At 34.9% G+C, this 22,660-nt stretch overlaps 2 pseudogenes; one reads left to right on the forward strand and one right to left on the reverse strand.

The window, feature by feature from the left end:
- The first annotated feature begins 387 nt into the window (after positions 1-387).
- On the forward strand, positions 388-1,316 carry LOC132680516 (vomeronasal type-1 receptor 90-like; annotated as a pseudogene).
- Positions 1,317-17,372: 16,056 nt separating this feature from the next.
- Positions 17,373-18,800, reverse strand: LOC132680517 (vomeronasal type-1 receptor 90-like; annotated as a pseudogene).
- Positions 18,801-22,660: the final 3,860 nt, after the last annotated feature.

Consider the following 22,660-nt stretch of genomic DNA (forward strand, 5'->3'; position numbering starts at 1 on the left):
CAAGAGAAATGGGTACATTGTCCTGCCATGATTTTGGTTATGTTGTGTGTATTATCTCTCTTTCCCACCCTCTCTTTTTCATCTTTCCCCCTCTCTCCCTTGTTAGATAATACATATGATGATAGATTTTAGATAGATATATAGATGATAGATAGATAGATGTCAGATAGATATGTATGACTATAAAATACATTCACACTCAAATTGGTGTGCAAATTATGTTGAGACTATTTTAAGACTTCATACAACATAGGTTTTACATTGATTTTGTAAAATAGATTTGGTTAAAATGAAAACTGTGATGTGGTGATGAGTATGGCAACAAAGTTAATTACAATGATCATGTGAGGTCTATTTTTTCCAGATAAATATGTTTTTGCACCTATCATGATCCCATCTTCCATTCATTTGACTATTAAAATATGCCAATTTTTACCAGTAGGCATTGGAATTTCCACCAACACCTTCCTCTTTCTCTTCCACGTTTTCATGATCCTCTGGATCACAGGTCTAAGCCCACTGACCTAATCACTTGTCATTTGGCCTTTGGCCGCATAATGAAACTCTCCATTGCATTGTTTTTATTGTGTACAACCGTGTTGGAATCACTGAACTTTCTGAATGATTTAAAATATAAGACTTTATTCTGCATGATCAGAGTAATGGGGGGCCCCTGCATGAGGACCATCTGCCTTCTGAGCTTCCTCCAGGCCATTATCATCAGCCTCAGTACCTCCCGGTTGGCCAGTTTTAAACCTAAATACACAAAGTACATCTTCCATTCATTTATCATCTTATGGTTTCTCGGTTTGTCTCTCAATAGTAACTGTATCTTGTATATTGCTGCTTCTTCTTCTAATGTGACCTAGAATAATCTACTGAATGTTAGTAAATACTGCTCATTTTCCCCATAAGGTCCATCATCAGGGTTCTACTTCTCACACTGACATTATCCAGGGATGTTTCTTCATAGGAGTCATGCTACTCTCTAGTGCATACATGATGATTCCCTTGTCCAGGCATCAGAGGTGGTGCCACCACCATCACAGCACCAGCCTCTCCTCAAGAGTCTCCCCAGTGAGAAAGACCACCCAGAATGTACTGTTTTGGCTGAGTTTCTTTGTGGCCATGTACTGGGTGGATGCCATCATCTCTTTCTCTGCAACTCTGTTATGGACATATGATCCAGTCATCCTAGATTTCCAGAAGCTTGTGTCTAATGTCTATGCCACTGTCAGTGTGTTGGTGGTAATTTGTTCTGATAAAAGGATAGAAATGTGTTTCAAAAGTGTGAATACATTACAATCAATTTATAACTACTTATTCATGAAATATTTATACCAAAACTGGATATTTTTGCTTTAATTCATATGACAGAATATTTACTTATGTCACAAACAAGTATAATTTAACTTACATGTAACTTCAAATTATATCTTACTTTATCTAAATATATTTGAAATCTATGATGCCAAGGACACTCCAGGTTCAATAGTTTAGTATTCAGGAAGATTTGATATTTACGATTGTAAACGTTTATGTTCCAAATGTGACAGCACCCAAATATATAAATCAATTAATCACAAATATAAAGACATTCATTGATAATAATACTATAATAATAGGGGACTTCAACAACCCCACTTCCAGCAATGGACAGATCATCTAAACAGAAAATCAACAAGGAAACAATGGCAGTGAATGACACACTGGAACAAATGGATTTAACAGATATATTCTGAACATTTCATTCTAAAGCAGTGAAATACACATTCTTCTTCAGTGTACATGGAACATTCTCCAGGATATATCACATACTGGGACACAAATCAGCCCTCAACAAGTACAAAACCATGGAGATCATACTGTACACATTTTCAGACCACAACACTATGAAACTCGAAATCAACCACAAGAAAAAAATTTGGAAAGATAAATAATTAGAGAATAAAGAACATCCTACTAAAGAATGAATGGGTAAACAAGAAGTTAAAGAGGAAATTAAAAAGTACACGTAAGCCAATGAAAAAGATAACAACACAGCCCAAAACTTCTGGGACCAGCAAAGGCAGTCAGTCACAAGAGGAAAGTATATAGCAATGCAGGCCTTCCCAAAGAAGGAAGAAATGTCTCAGATGCACACCTAAACTTACATGTTAACTAGCTGGAACAAAAAAACAGAAATTAAAACTCAAAACCAGCAGAAGACAGGAAATATTAAAGATTAGAACATAAATAAATGCTATTGAAATAAAAAAAATACAGTAGAAAAGATGAATGAAACCAGGAGCTGGTTCTTTGAAAGAATTAACAAAATTGATAAACCACTAGCCAGTTTGATCAAAAAGAAAAAGGAATGGACCCAAATAAATACAATCAAGAATGAAAGAGGATAAATGCACACAACCAACACAGCAGAAATAAAAACAATAATAAGAGAATATTATGAGCAGGTATATGCCAATAAAATGGGCAACCTGGAAGAAATGGGAAAATTCCTAGAAACATATGCACTACCAAAACTGAAACAGGAAGAAATAGAAAATTTGAACAGACCCATAACCAGTAAAGAAATCGAATTAGTAATCAAAAATCTGCCAAAAAACAAGAGTCCAGGGCCAGATGGCTTTCCAGGGGAATTCTACCAAACATTTAAAGAAGAGTTAACACCTATTCTTTTGAAGCTGTTTCAAAAAATTGAAATGGAAGGAAAACATCCAAAGTCATTCTGTGAAGCCAGCATTACATTGATTCCAAAACCAGACAAAGACCTCACTAAAAAAGAGAATAGACCAATTTCCTTGATGAGCATGGATGCAAAAATCCTCAGCAAGATACTAGCTACTTGGATCCAACAATACATTAAAAGAATTATTCACCACGATGAAGTGGTATTTATACCTGGGATGCAGGGCTGGCTCAATATCCACAAAACAATGTGATACATCACAACAATAAAAGAAAGGACAAGAACCACATGATCCTCTCAATGGATGAAGAGAACATATTTGACAAAATACAGCATCCTTTCTTTATAAAAACCTTCAAGAAAGTAGGGATAGAAGGATAACACCTCAGGATCATAAAAGCCATATATGAAAGACCCACTCTAATATCATTCTCAATGGGGAAAAATTGAAAGCTTTTCCTCTAAGGCTATGAACATGACAGTGATGTCAACTCTTGCCACTGGTATTCAAAATAGTATTGGAAGTCTTAGCCTCTGCAACCAGAAAACTCAAAGGAATAAAAGACATCCAATCACTCAGGAGGAAGTCAAATTTTTACTCTACACAGATGACATGATACTTTACATGGAAAACCCAAAGGATTCCACCAAAAAACTGCTAGAACTGATCCATGAATTCAGCAAAGTTGCAGGACATAAAATCAATACACAGAAATTGGTTGCATTCCAATACACCAATAATGAAGCAACAAAAATATAAATCAAGGAATGGGTCCCATTTACAATTGCACCAAAACCCATAAAATACCTGGGAATGAACCTAACTAAAAGGGTGAAAAATCTATACACTGAAAACTACAGAAAACTTATGAAAGAAATGGAACAAGACACATAACAATGGAAACATATTTCATGCTCCTGGATTGGGAAAACAAATATTGTGAAAATATTGATACTACTCAAAGCAATCTACATATTGAATGCAATACCTATCAAAATAACACCAGCATTCTTCACAGAGCTATAACAAACAATTTTAAAATTTTTATGGAACCAGAAAAGACCCCAAATAGCCAAAGCAATCTTGAAAAAGAAAAACAAAGCTAGAGGCATCACAATCCCGAATTTCAAGATGTATTACAAACCTGTAATCATCAAGGCAGTATGGTACTGGAACAAAAACAGACACATAGGTCAATTTAACAGAATTCAGAACCCAGAAATGGACCCACAAACGTATGGCCCACTAATCGCTGACAAAGCAGGAAAGAATATCCAGTAGAATAAAGATAGTCTCTCCAGCAAATGGTGCTGGGAAAACTGGAGAGCAGCATGAAAAAAAAAAAAAAAAAAAACCTGGACCACTTTCTCACACCATACACAAAAATAAACTCAAAATGGATTAAAGACCTAAATAGAAGGCAGAAAGCCACCAAAATATTAGAGGACAAAGCAGGCAAAAAACACTTTGATCTTAGCCACAGCAACTTCTTACTCAACACGTCTCCAGAGGCAAGGGAATCAAAAGCTAAATGAATTATGGGGACATCATCAAAATAAAAAGCTTCTGCAAAGCAAAAGTAATGATCAGAAAAACTAAAAGGCAACCGATGGAATGGGAGAAGATATTTGCAAATGACATATCAGAGAAAGTGTTAGTATCCAATATCTGTAAGGAACTTCTCAAACTCAACACCCAAACAGCAAATAATCTAGTGAAGAAATGGGAAGAAGACATGAATAAAGACTTCTCCAAAGAAGACATACAGGTGGCCAACCGACACATGAAAAAATGCTCAACATCAGTCATCAGAGAAATACAAATCAAAACCACAATGAGATACCACCTTACACCTGTCAGAATGGCTAACATTAGCAACCCAGGCTACAGATGTTTGTGAGGATGCAGAGAAAGAGGATCTCTTTTCCACTGCTGGTGGGACTGTAAAACTGTTGTAGTCACTCTGGAAAACAGTATGGGGATTCCTCAAAAACCTAAAAATGAAACTACCCTATGACCCAGCAATTGCACCACTAGGTATTTATCCAAGGGATACAGGTATGCTGTTTTGAAGGGACACATGCACCCCAATGTTATAGAAGCACTATCAACAATACCCAAAGTATGGAAATAGTCCAAATGTCCATAGATGGATGAATGGATAAAGAAGATGTGGTATATATACAATGGAGTATTACTTAGCAATCAAAACAAATTAAATCTTGCCATTTGCAACTATATGGATAGAACTAGAGGGTATTATGCTAAGTGAAAATACAGAAAGACAAATATCATGACTTCACTCATATGGAGAATTTAAGATACAAAACAGATGAACATAGGGAAGGGAAAAATATAAAAACAATATAAAATCAGGGAGGGAGACAAAAACATAAGAGACTCTTAAATATAGAGAAGGAACAGAGGGTTGCTGGAGGAGTGGTGGGATGGGGAATGGGCTAAATGGGTAAGGGACGTTAAGGAATCTACTCCTGAAATCATTGTTGCACTATATACTAACTAACTTGGATTTAAATTTTAAAATTATTAATTAGAATGAAAAATAAATAAATAAATAAATAAATAAATAAATAAATAAAATTAGTTTAACAAAAAAGAAAAAAGGCATCATCTTATTCGACTAAAGATAAATGAAGTATTCAAAAACAAAACAAAACAAAAAGAATTGTTTCCTCTAGCTCTGCAAAGATGCTGGTGTATTTTGAGGAGTATTGTATTTAATGGGTAGATTGCTTTGGGCACTATCGACATTTTAACAATATTTGTTCTTCCAATCCATGAGAATAGAATGTTTTTCCATTTCTTTGCTTCTATTTCAATTTCTTTCATAAACTTTCTATAGTTTTAAGCATAAAGAATTTTTTTTTCCTTTTTTGTTAAGATTATTCCTAGGTTCCTTATTGGTTTTGGTGCATTTGTAAATGGAATTCTTTGATTTATCTTTCTGCTGCCTCATTATTGGTGTAATGAAATGCAACCAAATTCCATGCATTGACTTTATATCTTGCAGCTTTGTTGAACTCATGTATCAGGTCTAGGTTTTTTGTTGGAGGCTTTCGGGTTTTCCATGTGATGTATCATGTCATCTTTGGAGAATAGAAGTTTGAGTTCTTCTTTGTCAATTCGTACAAATTTTAGTTCTTTGTGTTGTCTAATTGCTAATGCTACAGTTTCCAGTATTATATTGAACAACAGTGGTAAGAGTGGACATCCTGTCATGTTCCTGACCTTAGTGGGGGAAGATCTCAGTTTTTTTTTTTTTTTTTCCATTGATGATGATCTACCTATGGGTCTTTCATATATAGCCTTTTTTATGATGAAGTATTATCCTTCTATCCCTATTTTCTGACAGTTTTTATCAAGGAATGATGCTGTATTTTGTCAAATGTATTTTCTGCAACTTTTGAGAGGATCATATGTTTCTTATCTTTTCTTTTATTAATGTGGTGTATCACATTGATTCATTTGTGAATATGGAACTAGTCTTGCAGTCCAAAAATAAATCCCACTTGATTATGGTGGATAAGTATTTTAATGTAATATTGAATGTTATTTGCTAGTATCTTGTTGAGAATTTTTGCATCCATGTTCATCAGAGATATTGACCTGTAATTCTCTTTTTTAGTGGGGTCTTCGTCTGCTTTTGGATTCAAGGTAACGCTCACTCCATAGAATGAGTTTGGAAGGTTTCCTTCCATTTTATTTTTGGAACAGTTTGAGAAGAGTTGGTATTAATTCTTCTTTAAATGTCAGGTAGAATTCCCCTGAGTATCTATCTGGCCCAGGACTGTTGTTTTTTGGGAAATTTTGATAACTAGTTCACTTTTGCTGGTCATGGGTCTCTTTTAATTTTTTTATTTCTTCCTGTTTCAGTATTAGCAATATGTGTGTTTGTAGGAATTTGTAAATTTCTTCCAGGTGGCACAGTTTGATGGCATGTAATTTTCTGGGTATTTTCTTATAATTGTTTGTATTTCTGTGGTGTTGGTTGTGATCTCTCCTCTTTAATTTGTGCTTTTATTTATTTGGGTCCTCTCTTTTTTCTTTTTGATAAGTCTGGCTAGGGTTTATCATTTTTGTTTTTTCTTTCAACCAGCATTTAGTTTCATTTATCTGTTCTACTATTTTTTGTCTGTTTCCATATCATTTATTTCTGCTCTAATATTTATTATTTCCATAACTCTACTGGCTTTAGGCTTTATTTACCTTTCCTTTTCTTGATCCAATAGGTGTAAGGTAAGTTTGTGTAATTGGGAAATTTCTTGTTTCTTTAGATAGGCCTGAATGCAATTTCTTTTACCTTAGGACTGTGTTTACTACATCCCAGAGGGTTTGTAATATCGTGTTTGCATTTTCATTTGTTTCCATGAAGTTTTTTTCTTTAATTTCTTCTTTAATTTCCACATTAAACTATTTATGGTCTGGTAGTATATTTTTTAACCTCCATGAGTTTGAGGGCTTTCCAAATTTTTGTGTGTGATTGATTTCAAGTTTCATAGTGCTGTGATCCTAAAATATCCATGATATGATCTCACCTTTTTGTGCCTATTGAGGGCTGATTTGTGAACCAACATGGGATGTATTCTGGAGTATGTTCCAGGTGCATTAAAGAAAAATGTATTCTGCTATTTTAGAATGAAATGTTATGAATGTATCTGTTAAGTCCATCTGTTCCAGTGTGTCTTTCGAAGGCATTTTTGCTTGTTGGCTTTCTGCTTAGATGATCTGTCCATTGCTATAAGTGGTGCATTAAATTATCCTACTATTTTGGTATCATTTTCAGTGAGTTTCTTTATGTTTGTTGTTAATTGATTCATATATTTGCATTCCTATAAGTTGGGGGCATATATATTTACATTTGGTAGATCTTCTTAATAGAGAGGCCCCTTACTTATGATACAATGCCATTCTTTATCTCTTGTTACAGTCTTTGTTTTACTTTTTTAAAAATATTTATTTATTTTTGAGAGAGACACAGAGACTGAATGGGAGAGTGGCAGAGATAGAGGGAAGCACAAAATCTGAAGTAAGCTCAAGACTCTGAGGTGTCTGCACAGAGCCTGACATGGGGCCTGAATTCACAAATGGTGAGATCATGACCTGAGCCAAAATCGGACTCTTAACAAAGAGCCACCCAGGCACCTCTACAGACTTTGTTTTAAAATCTGGTTTGTCTAAGTATTGATACTTTGACTTTCTTTTGATGTTGATTATCATGATAGGTGGTTTTCCATCCCCCCTCTTTCAAATTCGAGGTGCATTTATCTCTAAAATGAATCTGTTGTAGGCCGCATATAAAGGGCTCTTGTTTTTGTTTGTTTGTTTTTAATACCATTGAAACCCTATGTATTTTCATTGGTGCACTTAACCCATTTATATTCAGAGTGTTTATTTAAATTTAGTGCCTTTTTGTTACCTGTGGAGTTGGTGTATCTGATGATGTTCTCTGGTCCTTTCTAAATTTCATTGTTGATCTTGTTTCTTTCTCCAGTCCAAGAGACCTCCTTTAAATTTCTTGCAGGGCTGGTTTAGTGATCACAAACTCTTAGGTTTTCTTTTTTTCTTTTTCTTTTCTTTTCTTTTCTTTTCTGTTCTTTTCTCCTTTTCTTTTCTTTTCTTTTCTTTTCCTTTTCTTTCCTTTCCTCTTCCTTTTTTCTTTCTCTTTCTTTCTTTCTTTATTTCTTTTTTGTTATTGTCTTTTGTCTGGGAAAATCTTTATCTCTCCTATTCTGAATGACAACTTTGCTGGATAAAGAATTCTTGATTATGTATCTCCTATACAGCATATTGAATATTTCTTGCCAATTCCTCCTGCCACTCCCTTCTGGACTTCTAAGTTTCAGTGGACAGGCATGCTGTTAACCTTATGTGTCTATCGTAGTAGGTTAAGGATACTTTGTCCCTGGCTGCTTTCAGATTTCTCTGTGTACCTTTATATTTTATAAGTTTTATGATGGTGTGACATGGTGTTGCCCTGTTTTTATTGATTTGAGGGGGAGTTATCTGTGCCTCTTGGACTTGAGTGCCTGTTTCCTTCACCATATAAGGAAATTCTCAGCTATAATTTGCTCAAAGAAATCTTCTGGCTTCCCTCCATTCACTGGTGATTCTTATGGTACAGATTCTGTTTTGTTTTATGGAAACACTAAGATCTCTAAGTCTCCTTTAGTGATCTAAAAGTTTTCTCTCCCTCTTTTTTTCAGCTTCATTATTTTCCATAATTTTATCTTCTATATCACCTATTCTCTCCTCAGCTTCTTCAAACCTTGTTGGGACTGTATACAGTTAGTTTTGAATCTGAGTTACAGAATTTTTTATTTCACTCTTAGTTTTCAGGTCTTTGATCCCTGCAGCAAGGATTTCTCTGGTTTCTTCTGTGCTTTTTTTTCAAACTCAGCTAGTCATCTTATGACTGGTATTCTAAATTCATGGTCAAATATATGGCTTATATCTGTATTAAGCAAGTTTCTGGCTGTGATTTCTTCTTGGCCTTTCTGTTGTGGAGACTTCCTCTGTCTTGTAATTTTGGCTAAATTTCTGTATTTTGCATGTTTTGAAACCTATTATGTTTCTTACACCTGAGAGAAATACTATATTAAAAAGGGGTTGTAAACTGTCTAGGACCTGGCATTTCAGAAAGTGTTTCTGGTGTATGCTTTGTGCAACTGGCTGTTTTATTTTGGCTTTACTTTCCCACTGGTCACTTCTCTGCTGATCCTCCTTGGTGCAGTGAGGCTTTTTGACTTTTAACTAGGTGTGCTTTTATTTTTTTGTGAAGTAGGCCAGGAAAAAGGGGGGAATTTTCTGATCCGAAGGTGCTGGTGTGACTCAGTCAGTTAAGCATGTGACTTTTGATTTTGCCTCAGGTCATGATCTCAAGGTTTGTGAGATCAAACCTCATGTCAGGCTCTGTACCGACAGTGAAAATCCTGTTTGGGATCCTCACCCTCCCTCACTCTTTCTCTTTTTCTCTCAAAATAAATAAACTTTAAAATGCTTGATCCAAAAGAGGGGGAGGGAGAGAAAAGGAAAGGGAACAACAACAAAGAAACACACACACACATACAGAATATCTAAAAAAATATGGCTGATTCTTAGAGAAAGTAAAGGGGAAAATAAAAAAAGCCTTATTACAAAAATAAAAAAATAAAGAGAGAAAGGAGGAGAGAGAAATGGAAGTAAAACAAGCAAACAAACAAAATTGAAACTATATACCTGATTCCAAAAGAAAAAAGAAAGAGAAAACTGCAGGTGTTATTTGGAAGCACCCTATTTTCAGTGCACATGGTAAATGGGAGGTACTGGCTGTGCTGGTCTGCAGGACAGGTTTGCTGCACTGGCTCAGAGTCAGTATTGACCCAGTGAATAAGCACTTGATAGGCATAGGGTGTCAGGGTTTGGTGTAAGCTAGTCTTGCCTCCCCTGGGAGCTGCTGTGTTGCTCTCTGAAATTCCATCTTGTTGGTGTTGGGACAAAAATGGCTCCTCTCCTATATATATTGAGAGACCCGTGATCTTCCACCCTGTATTGTTCAGGAAGCCCTCACAGGATACCAAGGGCAGTCGGCTCACTCTGTGCCACAACTGTACTGTGTTTTTTCTTCAACACATGCCAGCTATTCATAACATGAGGCCTTAAAGGACCCAGCACTACATAGATCTGATCCTTTCCTGTGTAGTCGAGCCTCTTTCCATGCCGTGTCTGAATCCCCCTGTCCCAGAAAAATAGTTCCAGGACTGCACAGAGCATAGAATCTATGGTGTAACACTATAAAAATCAAAAAAAGGTTATATTCTCTCTGGGTGCACATTTGTCCCCTTGCTGATGAAAGGTCTTTGGCTAGCACCTGAAGGGTCTTTTGTCCTTTGAGACGCAATGAACCCTCTTCCAAAAGTACTTTAGGAAGTGGCATGTTATCTTCCAGGGATCCTTGGAAGTCTCTACACTACTCTACCTCACCCTCTCTCCAACTGTGGAGATCCTTCTGCCACTCCACAGATCAATTTCCTGGGTGTTTCAAGTGATCTGACCTCAATATATCTGAGTATGAGTGACAAAGAAAGCCCAGGGACCCCCTACTCCCACGCCATCTTAACTCCTCCCTACTACACCTTTGTACTGTAACTGTAAGTCCAGAATTGTGATGCCTTTGGCTTTGCTTTGTTTTTTCAAGATTGTGTTTGCTATTTGTGGTCTTGCAGTTCCATGCAAATTTTAGAATTGTTTGTTCTAGCTCTGTGAAAGATATTTTTGGTATTTTGGTAAGGGTTGTATTAAAGTGTAGATTGCTTTGGGTAATATTGACATTTTAAAAATGTTTGTTCTTCCAATCCATGAGCATGGAATGTTTGTCCATTTCTTTGTGTCCATCAATTTTTTTCAACAATGTATTATACTTTTCAGGGTACAGATCTTTTACTTCTTTGGTTAGGTTTCTTCCTAGGTATCTTATGGTTTTTGGTGCATTTGTAAATAGGATCAATTCCTTGATGTCTCTTTCTGCTGCTTCATTATTGGTGTATAGAAATGCAACAGAGTTCTAAACAATGATTTTGTAACTTGCAAGTTTGCTGAATTCGTGTATCCATTTTAGCAATTGTTTGGTAGAGTCTTTTGGGTTTTCTATGTAGAGTACCATGTGATTTTCAAATAGGGAAAGTGTGACTTCTTTGTCGATTTGGATGCCACTTACTTCTATGTGTTTTCTGATTGCTGTAGCTAGGAATTTCAGGAAATTGCAGTATTAAAAGTGGACATCCTTATCTTGTTTTTGACCATAGAGGAAAAGCTCTCAGTTTTACCCTATTGAGGATGAAAATAGTTGTGAGCTTATCATATATGACCTTCATGATGTTGAAGTATATTCCCTCTAACCTTACTTTGTGGAGGGTTTTTATCATGAATGCATATTCTACTTTGTTAAATGCTTTTTCTACATCTATTTAGAGGATCAAATGGTTCTTATCCTTTCTTTTAGAATATGGTGTGTCATCACGTTGATTGATTTCTGAATATTGAATCACATTCACAGCCCAGGGGGAAAAAAATCCTACTTGATCATGGTGAATGACTTTTTTTAATGTGCTGTTGGATTAGTATTGCTAGGATTTGGTTGAGAATTTTTGTATCCGTGTTCATCAAGGATGTTGGCCTGTAGTTTTCTTTTTGAGTGCAGTCATTATCAGGTTTTAGTATCATGGGTAATTCTGGACTCAGAATTAATTTAGAAGTTTTCCTCCCTTTTCTAGTTTTTGGAAGAATTTTAGAAGAATAGGGAGTAACTCTTCTTTCAATGTTTAGTAGAATTCCTCTTTGAAAACATTTGGCCCTGTAGTTTTGTTTTCTGTAGTTTTTTTTTTTTTTTTAATTATTCATTCACTTACATTTCTGGTTATTAGTCTTTTCAAGTTATCTATTTCCTCCTGTTTCAGCTTCAGTAGTTTACATACTTCCAGGAATTGATCCATTTCTTTGAGAATATCCAATTTGCTGGAATATAATTTTTTGTAATATTCTGTTTCTATTTTGATGGTGTTTGTTGTTATTTCTCCTCTCTCATTTTTTTATTTTACTTATTTGGGTCTTGTCTCTTATTTTTTATAATTCTGGATAGGTGCTTATCAATTTAGCAATTTTTTTCAAAGAGCACATTTTTGGTTTCATTAATGTGTTCTATTTTTTAAAATTTCTGTATCATTTATTTTTGGTCTAAGCATCATTATTTCCTGCCTTCTGCTTTCTTTAGGTTTCATTTGTTCTTAATTTTTATTTTTGAGAGAGAGAGTGTGTGTGTGTGAGCAGGGGAGGGGTGGAGAGAGAGGAAGACACAGAATCTGAAGCAGGTTCCAGGTTCCAAGCTGTCAACACAGAGTCCCATGTGGGGCTCGAACCCATGGACCGCAAGATTATGACCTGAGCTGAAGTCAGACACACAACAGACTGAGCCACCCAGGTGCCCCTCATGTATTGTTCTTTTCCTAACTCTTTTAGGTATAAAGTTAGGTTATTTGAGAGTTTTCTTATTTCTTAAGGTACTACTGTTTTGCTATTTACTTCCCTCATAGGACTTCTTTTGCTGCATATCAAAGATTTTGGATCATTGAATTTTCATTTTCATTTGTTTCCCTGTACTTATTTACTTATTTATTTGATTTCCTGGTAGACCATGCCATTGTTTATTAGCATGGTGTTTAACTTCCGTGTATTTGTGTTATTTCCATATATGTTTGTGGTTGACTTCAAGTTTTTACTTGAAGTTTTAACAAGCTATGCTCTTGTCTTCTTGTTTAATAAGATCTGATACTACCTCCAGTAGAGCTGCAGAATATCCACTAGAATCCCTGCAGAACTCTCTGGGAGACGTTGTGTGGGTAGAGGTTTCAGCTTCTGGGAGGGCCCCACCATGATGGGACTGTGGCAAGCTTGGTTGAGATGGGCAGTACCTCCAGAATGCTGTGTTTTGCAACTTGGAGTATGCACATTAGGCAGCCAGTGAGTGTGCTGAATTGACTCCTGTCAGTGGCTCTGTGTTTATGCTGAAGAGGAGGAAAATTGTGCCAGCTAGTTCCTGTGTCCCCAGAGAAACATGCAATTTTTTGCATCGCTCTCTCTTTCTCCTTTCTCTGATGCCAGGGTTCCCTTTCTTCTGCAGCACCTGTGATCTGTTTCTCCCCCAAGCCATAACTCTGCACTTCCTGATGTGGTATCTTCTGTCCCTCCAGTTGGGCTCTTTCTTATGTCAATCCTCAGGTAAATTGTATGGGTATTCAGAATTATTTGATGGTTATCTAGTTGTATTTGAGGGACAAGACTAACCTAGGGTCCTCCTACTATGCACCATCTTAGTTCCCTCTGAGGGCTTTATAATGATTGCGTTTTTGTTTCAAGTGTTTTTCATATTTATGGAAATAACTTAATTTTATAATTTATCAATATGGTGCATTACATTGATTGACATGGGACTGTTAAAGAAAATTTGTGTTTAAAAGATAATCCTAATTGTTTATTGTATGTAATTATCCTTTTGTTTAAATTTTACTTAGTTAACATTCAATGCAATATTGGTTACAGGAGTAGAAATCCGTGATTCATTACTTACTGTATGTAATTAATTTTAAGTTTTTGGATTCAATTTGCACATTTTTTAATAATTTGTGTCTATGTATATGATAGATCATGGTCTTTAGTTTACTTATGGTGGTTTTATCTGGCTCTCTTTTCTGGGTAATAACAGGTCTCATAAAATGAATTAGTAAATGATATGGTCAATTCCCAGTTCCTTCTATATTTTGGAAGGGCTTGTAAAGAACTGGTATTTTTTAAACTTCTAATTAAATGTTTCATAAATTTAAGAAGAAATGCATATGAATCTGGGTATTTTTTGTGTGTGGAAATATTTCTTTCATCTCTTTACTTATTAGAGGTGTATTCATATAGTATATGCCCTCTCGAGTTTAGTCAAATGACATGTACTTACATATTTAGGAATTTAAACTGAGTTTGTAGTATTTATTTTTTTTATGTATTTACCAATTGAGGTGGAAAAATAAGGAATAATAATGTAAAAGAATGAGATTTCAGGGAAACTATGAAGAGCACTCTCACATGTTCTTCTGATTTAAGAAAATAAGTATCACTACCACTGCTGTATTTACTACTAATATTTATTGTGTGAGACAAATCCAAACAATCCAAACAAATAAGGAAATGTGTCATTTGATTTTGGAGTTATCAACACTAGAGTCTAACCCAACCTTCTCTTTTGCAGCAATAATTAGAGGACAAAGATAATTTGAATAAAGACATATAAAATGACATGAATGAAGAATGTCATTGAGATGTGAAAAGTTAATGAAACAATTGGTTAACAATTACACACATAAGTTAGGCAATATCCAAACCTTATACACATATAGATATAATTCAAGTGAGTTTAATATATAAAATAAAATCATGTAAGACAGACACTAAGACACTTACAATTATAGCTGATGACAATAAAACCATCATTGTAATAAAGTGTTTAGTAATTATAGCAAACAAATACACTCTTTACAAGTGTTAGATACCATCATCAGACAATTTGAGTATCCCAGGAGACAGAGAAATTGAAATCATTGTTGATGAGTAAAGAGAGGTTGCCAGGGAAACACAAGCCAGAGAATATTAATTTAAATGGCACACATTAAGGCTTAAAATTCATAAAATATATGAAAGCAGAAATCTTACATGTCATATTCTTTGGGCTCTGTGAAATGACAACAGAAACTATAAGTAAAATCAACAAGTAGTGTGGGGAAATAGGTTCTACTTACATAAATGGGTTAGAATAAAGCTTAGGATGGAAAGCTGCCACCATGGGGCAAAAGTGCCTGAGACTAGGGGCAAGATATTGTAATCAGATCACAAGTAACTTGCTATATCACCTACAGGAAACTACTTTTCATGGTGCTAATGTACCTTGATCACAAACACCACTTGCCCCCAGACCCTTTGTTCCTTACTCACACAAGTTAATGATTACTGATTGTTTTCTTCATGTTCATCATGTGTGTAATATCTTGTGAGCTTAATAAACACATAGACTAAACTCATGTTTGGGGCTCTTGTCTCCTCCTAGACATTAGCCTCTCTTGTATTCAATTCTGCATCCACTCTCTTACTATACAAGAAAGAACTCCAGACTCATTGTCTGTGACAAAGTAGCATCTCCCTAAATGCATATTTCAAATAAGATATTTCTGCATAACTACTAGATATAAAATCCAAAGTGAAATTACATCTACAAAGATGTACTAAGAAACCATACTAAGTGCAGCAAAACAACTTGATTACACAAAACAAGCTCTACCAAGAGTAACTTAATGATACAGAAAAACAGTAATGCATTGTGACACAAAGACACACTACATTAATAGTGAATGATTAGCGCATCACAAATTTGTGCAAAACGTGAAAATACTTTCAGATGTTATTAAAATACGTTCTAAAAATTATATTGTGATATGCTAACTTAAACGATGGAAGCCATGGTTGAAATACTTCAAGGAGAATTTTTTATAAGATACTGCTGCTTGCCACAAAAATATCTATATGAAATATTTTCTCTATGTTTACAATCTGGAGGGTTGTGATTTTGGTATTTCCAAAATTCCATTAGTGCAGCTAACTAAAAGTACTCAAAAGTTAAAATAATCCTTAAAATCCTTAATCCTTAAAGTTAGCTAACAAAGTTAATAAGTAAATATAAAAACGTTCCAGGGTCTGAAGAAAGTCAAGAGAAGGCTCTAGAAGAGTAAGCAGTAAGAGTAAGTAGCCATTTTTCTATCCAGATCCTAGCTGACCACAAGGAGATTGAACCTGTGTGGAATGTCCAACTTGCCCCCAGTGTGAGTGGAATAAAGAAAGAAAGAGACTGGAGACATCCAAAACATGATATGTCCCAAATTTTACAACCATATTAGAAACAGTGATACACACAAATACATAAGCTAATGAATAAGGAGTCCAAAGAAATTACATGTCACATAATACAGATCTATGTAATATGTTCAAAATATTTAAGTAAAGACAATGGTACAAAAAGGAAATCAAAAGAAGCAGAAAGAGAATCTATACCCTTGTGAAGAATATTGGGAAAGGAGCCTAATACTATTAGATAGATTAATTTTCAATAACCATTGAAAAATAAAATGGTATAAAATAATAATAAAATGGTATAAAATGGTATAAAATAATAATAAAAATAAAAATAAAATAAAATAATATGGTATATAATATTTCAGCTAAACATTGAATGATTCTGAGGTGATGGAAGGAAAAATAAAATAGAATATTGAGCAGAAATATCGAAACCAAAGACATTAAAGACTGGACATTCATGGAAAATGCAGTAGTCACTACAGATATACAAAGATTGGGATAAGAAGAAAAAAAACACTTAATTGTTGTACTAGAGTATATGATGATAATAATAACAATAATAATAATAAAAGAAATCATAAGTTTCTAATTTCAAAACTAGACAAGGATGTTACACATCAGAAATGCATTGCAACCAAAATAGATAAATAAAAATACTAACCAGAAGTGTTTGTTAAGCTGTGTAACACAAAATAAAAGGAAATATCCAAAGAATACAAAAATACTAATTGAAAGGGATACATGTACTCTGATGTTTATAACAGCATTATCTACACTAGCCAAATTCTGGAAAATGCCCAAATGTCCATCAACTGATGAAATGGTTAGATAGATAGATAGATAGATAGATAGATAGATAGATGTGGTATATATATACAATGGAACATTACTCAGCCATCAGAGAGAATGAAATCTTGTCATTTGCAATGATGTGGGTGAGGCTAGAGTGTATTATGCTAAGCAAAGTAAGTCAGCAGAGAAAGATAAATGCCATATGATCTCACTCTTATGTGGAATTCACTAAACTAAACAAGCAGAGAGGAAAAAGGAGAGAGAGAAACAGATTCTTAACTATTGACAACATGCTGATGGCTACCAGAGGGAATACAGGTGGAGAAATTGGTTAAGTGACCTATAGAGATTAATAAGTGCACCTGTTCTGATTCATATCAGGTGATATATGGAAGTGTTTAATGGCACCTGAAACTAATAATATATTGTATGGTAACTAACTGGAATTTAAATAAAAACCTTAACAAAGTGTGGTGACACACTCTTGAAACACATTTTTATCATTTTATCGGAACAAATTACCATCAACACACTGACAGTGGCATAGAAATTGGTAACAAGCATCTGGAAATCCAGAATGACTAGGTCATATATCCATAACAGAATTGTGTAGGAGATGATGACAGTCACCCAGCACATGACACAAAGGAACTCACAAACAAAAGGACAGTCTGGGTGGCCTTTCTCTCTGGGGAGACTCTTGAGGACAGGCTGGTGCTGTGAAGGTGTTGACAACACCTCTGATGTCTGGACAAGAGAATCATCGTATATGCACTTGAGAGCAGCATGACTCCTATAAGAAAATATCCCTATATAATGTCAAAGTGAAAAGCAGTCTCCTGATGATGGAGTTTATGGGGGAAATTGAGTATTATTTACTGACATCCAGTAGATCACTCTGGATCTCATTAGAAGAAGTAATAGCACAGATGATGCAGTTACTACTGATAGACGAACTGAGAAAATGTAAGATGATAAAAAAAATTGAAAAATATTCCTTGTGCATTGATGTTTAAACCTGGCCATCCAGGAGGTCCTGGGTCTGATGATGATGGCCCGGAACATGCTCATGGAGAGGCCCTTCTGTATTACTCTCTTAATACAGAATAAAGCCTTACATTTGAAATCATTCAGAAAGTTAAGTGTTTCTAACAGGTCTGTAAATAACAAAAACAGTAGAGTGAAGAGCTTCATTATGTGGACAAAGGCCGAGTGACAGGTGACTAGATCAGTGGGCTTACGCCTGTAATCCAGAAGGAGCGTGAAGATGTGGAAGAGAACAACAAATAAAAAGTCTTTCAATAACACTAATCTCAGATTAATAGAACACCATGTCAGATTTCCCAATGTACCCCTGATGGTTTAAGAGCTTTCAGCAGACTTCACACGTGTTCAAAGTTGGTTTCAGGTGCATAACTAGAGATACAGCACATTTTTGGGAATGATTAAAATGTCTCCTCCAGATAACTTAAGGGAAATATTCTTCTTTATAGGGGACTCATCACTGCCAGGGCACCTGCATGGTCAGAAAATTGTATCCTGCTTTCCAGCATCTAATCCTTCACCTGTCAGGTGCACTTAGTAAACGTTAAATGTGCATCTCCATTTAAGCAGGACTTGGGATTGAGATACACTCCCTCCCTTCTCAAGGCATCTTATTTGATTAGACTTATAGGCTCCTGTGGTGGTGTATTCCATCACCCAGAACTGTCAGTCCTTAGTTGTTTCTTCTCATAGGGCTCTTTTAGTTCACACATGCAGCAATAGGGAAACAGCTCTAGAAACTTACAAATTGTTTGCTTTTGTGATACCTGTCAAGAACATCTTTTTACAATTAAGATTTACTTTAATCTTTATCATGATTGTTGTGTTCATGGTCCAGTTTTTATAGTTTTTATTTAAATTCCAGTTTGTTAATATACAGTGCAATATTAGTTTTAGGTGTACACTGAGTTATTCAACACTTCCATAAAACACCCAGTGCAAATCACAAGTGCACTCCTTTATCAAACAACATCAATTGAGAAGTGACTTTTTTTTTGTGAATTAACAATAAGCCTGCATGTATATGATTTCAAGTATAAGACATTCTAGATAAAGGGAAACTACAAAGAAAGTAAAAATATCAGTGGTTGCACACAGAGAGAAGGAGGAACATTTGGACTATAGGGGAATTTTAGGACACTCAGAATTCTCTGTTTAATTCTATTAAGATGGCTACAACCCAATAAACTTTTCTCCAAATACACAAAAAGATGTACAACAATAAGAATGAACAATAATGTAAACACTGGACTTTGGTTTATTATAATGCATCAGTGTAGGTTTATTAATTGTACATAATGTACCACTCTGATAGGGTATGTTGACTCTGGAGAATGCTATGCATGTGTGGAAGTAGAGAGTGTACTGAAATTCTCTGTACTTTACACTCAGTTTTTCTGTGAATAAAAGTACTTTTCAAATATAAGACATTAAAAATGTAAACTATATTACATAACCACATGAAGAAGAATCTCTCCATCAGAAATCCTGACACCTGAGCATTCACCAGACCATGCACAACCGTTCAAGCATTTTCTGGTTATGAAATATAAACAATAATCCACCAAGAATAAGAACAAGAAGAAGAAAAGGCAAACTTTGAAGTATATCTTACAAGTCCAATATTGCACAGACACCACAATTACATGAATAAAGTAAAAACAAATCAATAACAAAAACCTACAGGCAAATATCTTTGATGAATATAGATGGAAAAACTCCTCAAAAATTTCCCAAACCATATTCAATATTAAAATTTAAAAATAATTAACCAGATTTTTCTCAAATGTGATTTATTTTAGTGATGATTGTGTGATTTTAATTTACTTTACAAATCAACCAATTTGATAAATCGCATTAACAAGATGAAGGATATAAAGCATACAATCATCTATAATGATGCTTAAAAAGCTTTTGACAAAATATAATATCTATTCATTATAATAACTGTCAACAAAGTGAGTTTAGAAAGAACACATCTCTACATGAAAAAGGCCATGTGTGGGACAAAGCATGTTAACATCATACTCATTGGTAAAAGAGAAATATTTTTCTCTACAATCAGGAGGGAGACAGGAATTACACTTTCACCACTTTTATTACACATAGTGTTGAAAGTGGTAGTCACAGCAATAAGAAAAATAAATAAAATCAACCAAATTGGAAAGGAAGAACTAACACTTACTATTTACAGATGGGAAAACACTATATGTATATACAAAACCCTAATGAATCCACCAAAAAAAAAGCCCTATTAGTACTGCAAAATAACTCAGGAAAGTTGTAGGATACAAAATTAATACTAGGAACCTGTTGAATTTCCATACTCAAATAATGATGTAGCAGAAAGAGAAACCAAGGAATAATTCACTTACAATTGCACCAAAATATTGAAATGCCTAGGAATAAAGACATACTCTCAAAACCAAGGATATTGATGAGGGAAATAAAAGAAAATACAAGCAAATAGAAAGGTATTCCATGCTCATGCATTAGAAGAATTATATTGTTAAAATGTCCATAGTACACAAAGCAATCTACAGATTCAATGCAATTCCTATCAAAATACCCATAATATTTTTCACAGAATAAGAACAAATAATTATAAAATTTGTATGTAAAAAAGAAAAGACCATGGATAGCCAAAGCAATACTGAAGATGAAGAAAAATGGTTGACTATCATTATACCAGACTTTAAGTTTGGCTACTGAGCTACAGAATACCAAAGATTATGGTTGTGGAAAAGAAACTAGACACATATATCAACGGAATAGGAGACAGATCTCATAAATAAACCCACTTATATTGTCAATTAATGTATAATGAAGAAGGCAGCACTTAAAGAGTAGAGAAAAGGCAATATTTTTGATACATTGTGTTAAAAAAAACCTGGACAGCTAGATGCAAATAATGAAAATGGACCACTTTCTTTTGCCACACATAGAAATATAAACTCAAAATAGAGTAATATCAAGAGGAGTTAAGATGCTTGAGTTGAAGGGAAACCCTGGGCATGTCTTCTCCCTTTTCCACAGTACACAGATCAACATCACATCATTTTGAATACCTAGGAAATTGAACTGAGGATTAAGAGAACAATCTGCATAATGTGAGGGAGAGAACTGGCAGGTACACAGTGCGGATACATGAAGTAGGGGAGAGGAAAATCATGGTGCCACAGAGGGGAGGGAGCCCTTTTTGTGGAGAGGAGAAAGAGAGAGGGAGGAAGAGAGCAATGTATTGGGTTAACACAAAAACACTCCCCACAAACCATTGACTGGGGAATCAGGAGGAACTATCACATAAACTCCAGGCACCTGCGCAGGCATGAAACTGCTTTTCTGGGACAAAAAGGCCTAAGGTTCAGTGCTCCAGAGGAAAAGTGTGGGTCTACACCTTGTTGAGTTCTTTAAGATTTGGGGTTCAGTGTTTTTGTCTTATAGTCTTTTTTAGAAACAGAAATATTATAATGCGTTCATTGAATATATTTATGAAAACAAACAAGCAAAAACAGCAAACACGATTTTCCTGGGCTAGGTTAAATAAGGGAAAAGATGTACCAATAAAACTGGTGACTTAGGTGGAGAGCCTCATTGTGGATTATTTAAATGTCAATCTATAGGTGCTTAGTGTTGACAACAACATAGGATTATATACAAAAAAGCTGATATCTCTTTTAATTGATACTTGGGAATTATATGGCAATACAGGAATTGGAACTCTTGTAACAAAATTTTGGAAGTGGTAATAAATCCCTTCTATTTGAATGACTGTAGATTGAAATGGAATAGTCACATTGGTGAGTCTCTTAACGTTGCCAATGGACCATTGAGACCAATGGGCTTTGGAAGACTAGTGCGTACTAGGCATTTTATATTTATAATTCAGTTGAATCTGACAAACTCTAAGTAGCAAAGCTGATGTTGACCAGATACATAAAGAACCACTGGTGGCATGAAAGACACAGAAACCCTTTTGAAGATCACCAAAACTAAACAGAATCATGACAGTTCTATAATGTGTCTGTCTATTGTGGGTGGGCATGAAATCTTATAAAACCCAAGCTACATTAGTGATTGGTTTTATTCAAGGAACACTCCATTTTATAATTTGCTAAATTTCTTAGCTTTTTTATGGTTAGGGTTTTTCTATTTTGTTTCTATGTCATATATGTGTCTCTGTGATATTTTCATCTCTATATATGTTATTTTTCCAAATAAAATTATATAGCTTTATTAATTGATTAATAATATGATTGGTTATTGATACGTATGTTTCTATTTTATTTATTTTAAAAAAATAATGTTTATTTACTTTTGAGAGGGAAACAGAGCGTGAGCGGAGACGGGCAGAGAGAGAAGGAGACACAGAATCTGAAGCAGACTCCAGGCTCTGAACTGTCATCACAGAGCCCGATGTGGGGCTCAAACCCATGACCCATGAGATCATGACCTGAGCCAAAGTCAGATGCTTAACTGACTGAGCCACCCAGGCACCACAATATGTACGTTTTTAAAACTCGTAACTTTTTGAAAGCATATACTGAGGAACATTTTCTACTGTAAAGTGCCAAGTGAATTCTGTTACACACTTCAATGTTATTGATCAGAAGTTATCTCAACAGCACTCTGTGCTTTCTGCACAAATTGTCCACTGCAGCTAAAATCATCTAATCAATCACCACTTACCC

The sequence above is a fragment of the Panthera onca genome, chromosome A1, assembly GCF_046562875.1.
Source record: "Panthera onca isolate mPanOnc1 chromosome A1, mPanOnc1 haplotype 2, whole genome shotgun sequence".
Lineage (NCBI taxonomy): Eukaryota > Metazoa > Chordata > Mammalia > Carnivora > Felidae > Panthera > Panthera onca.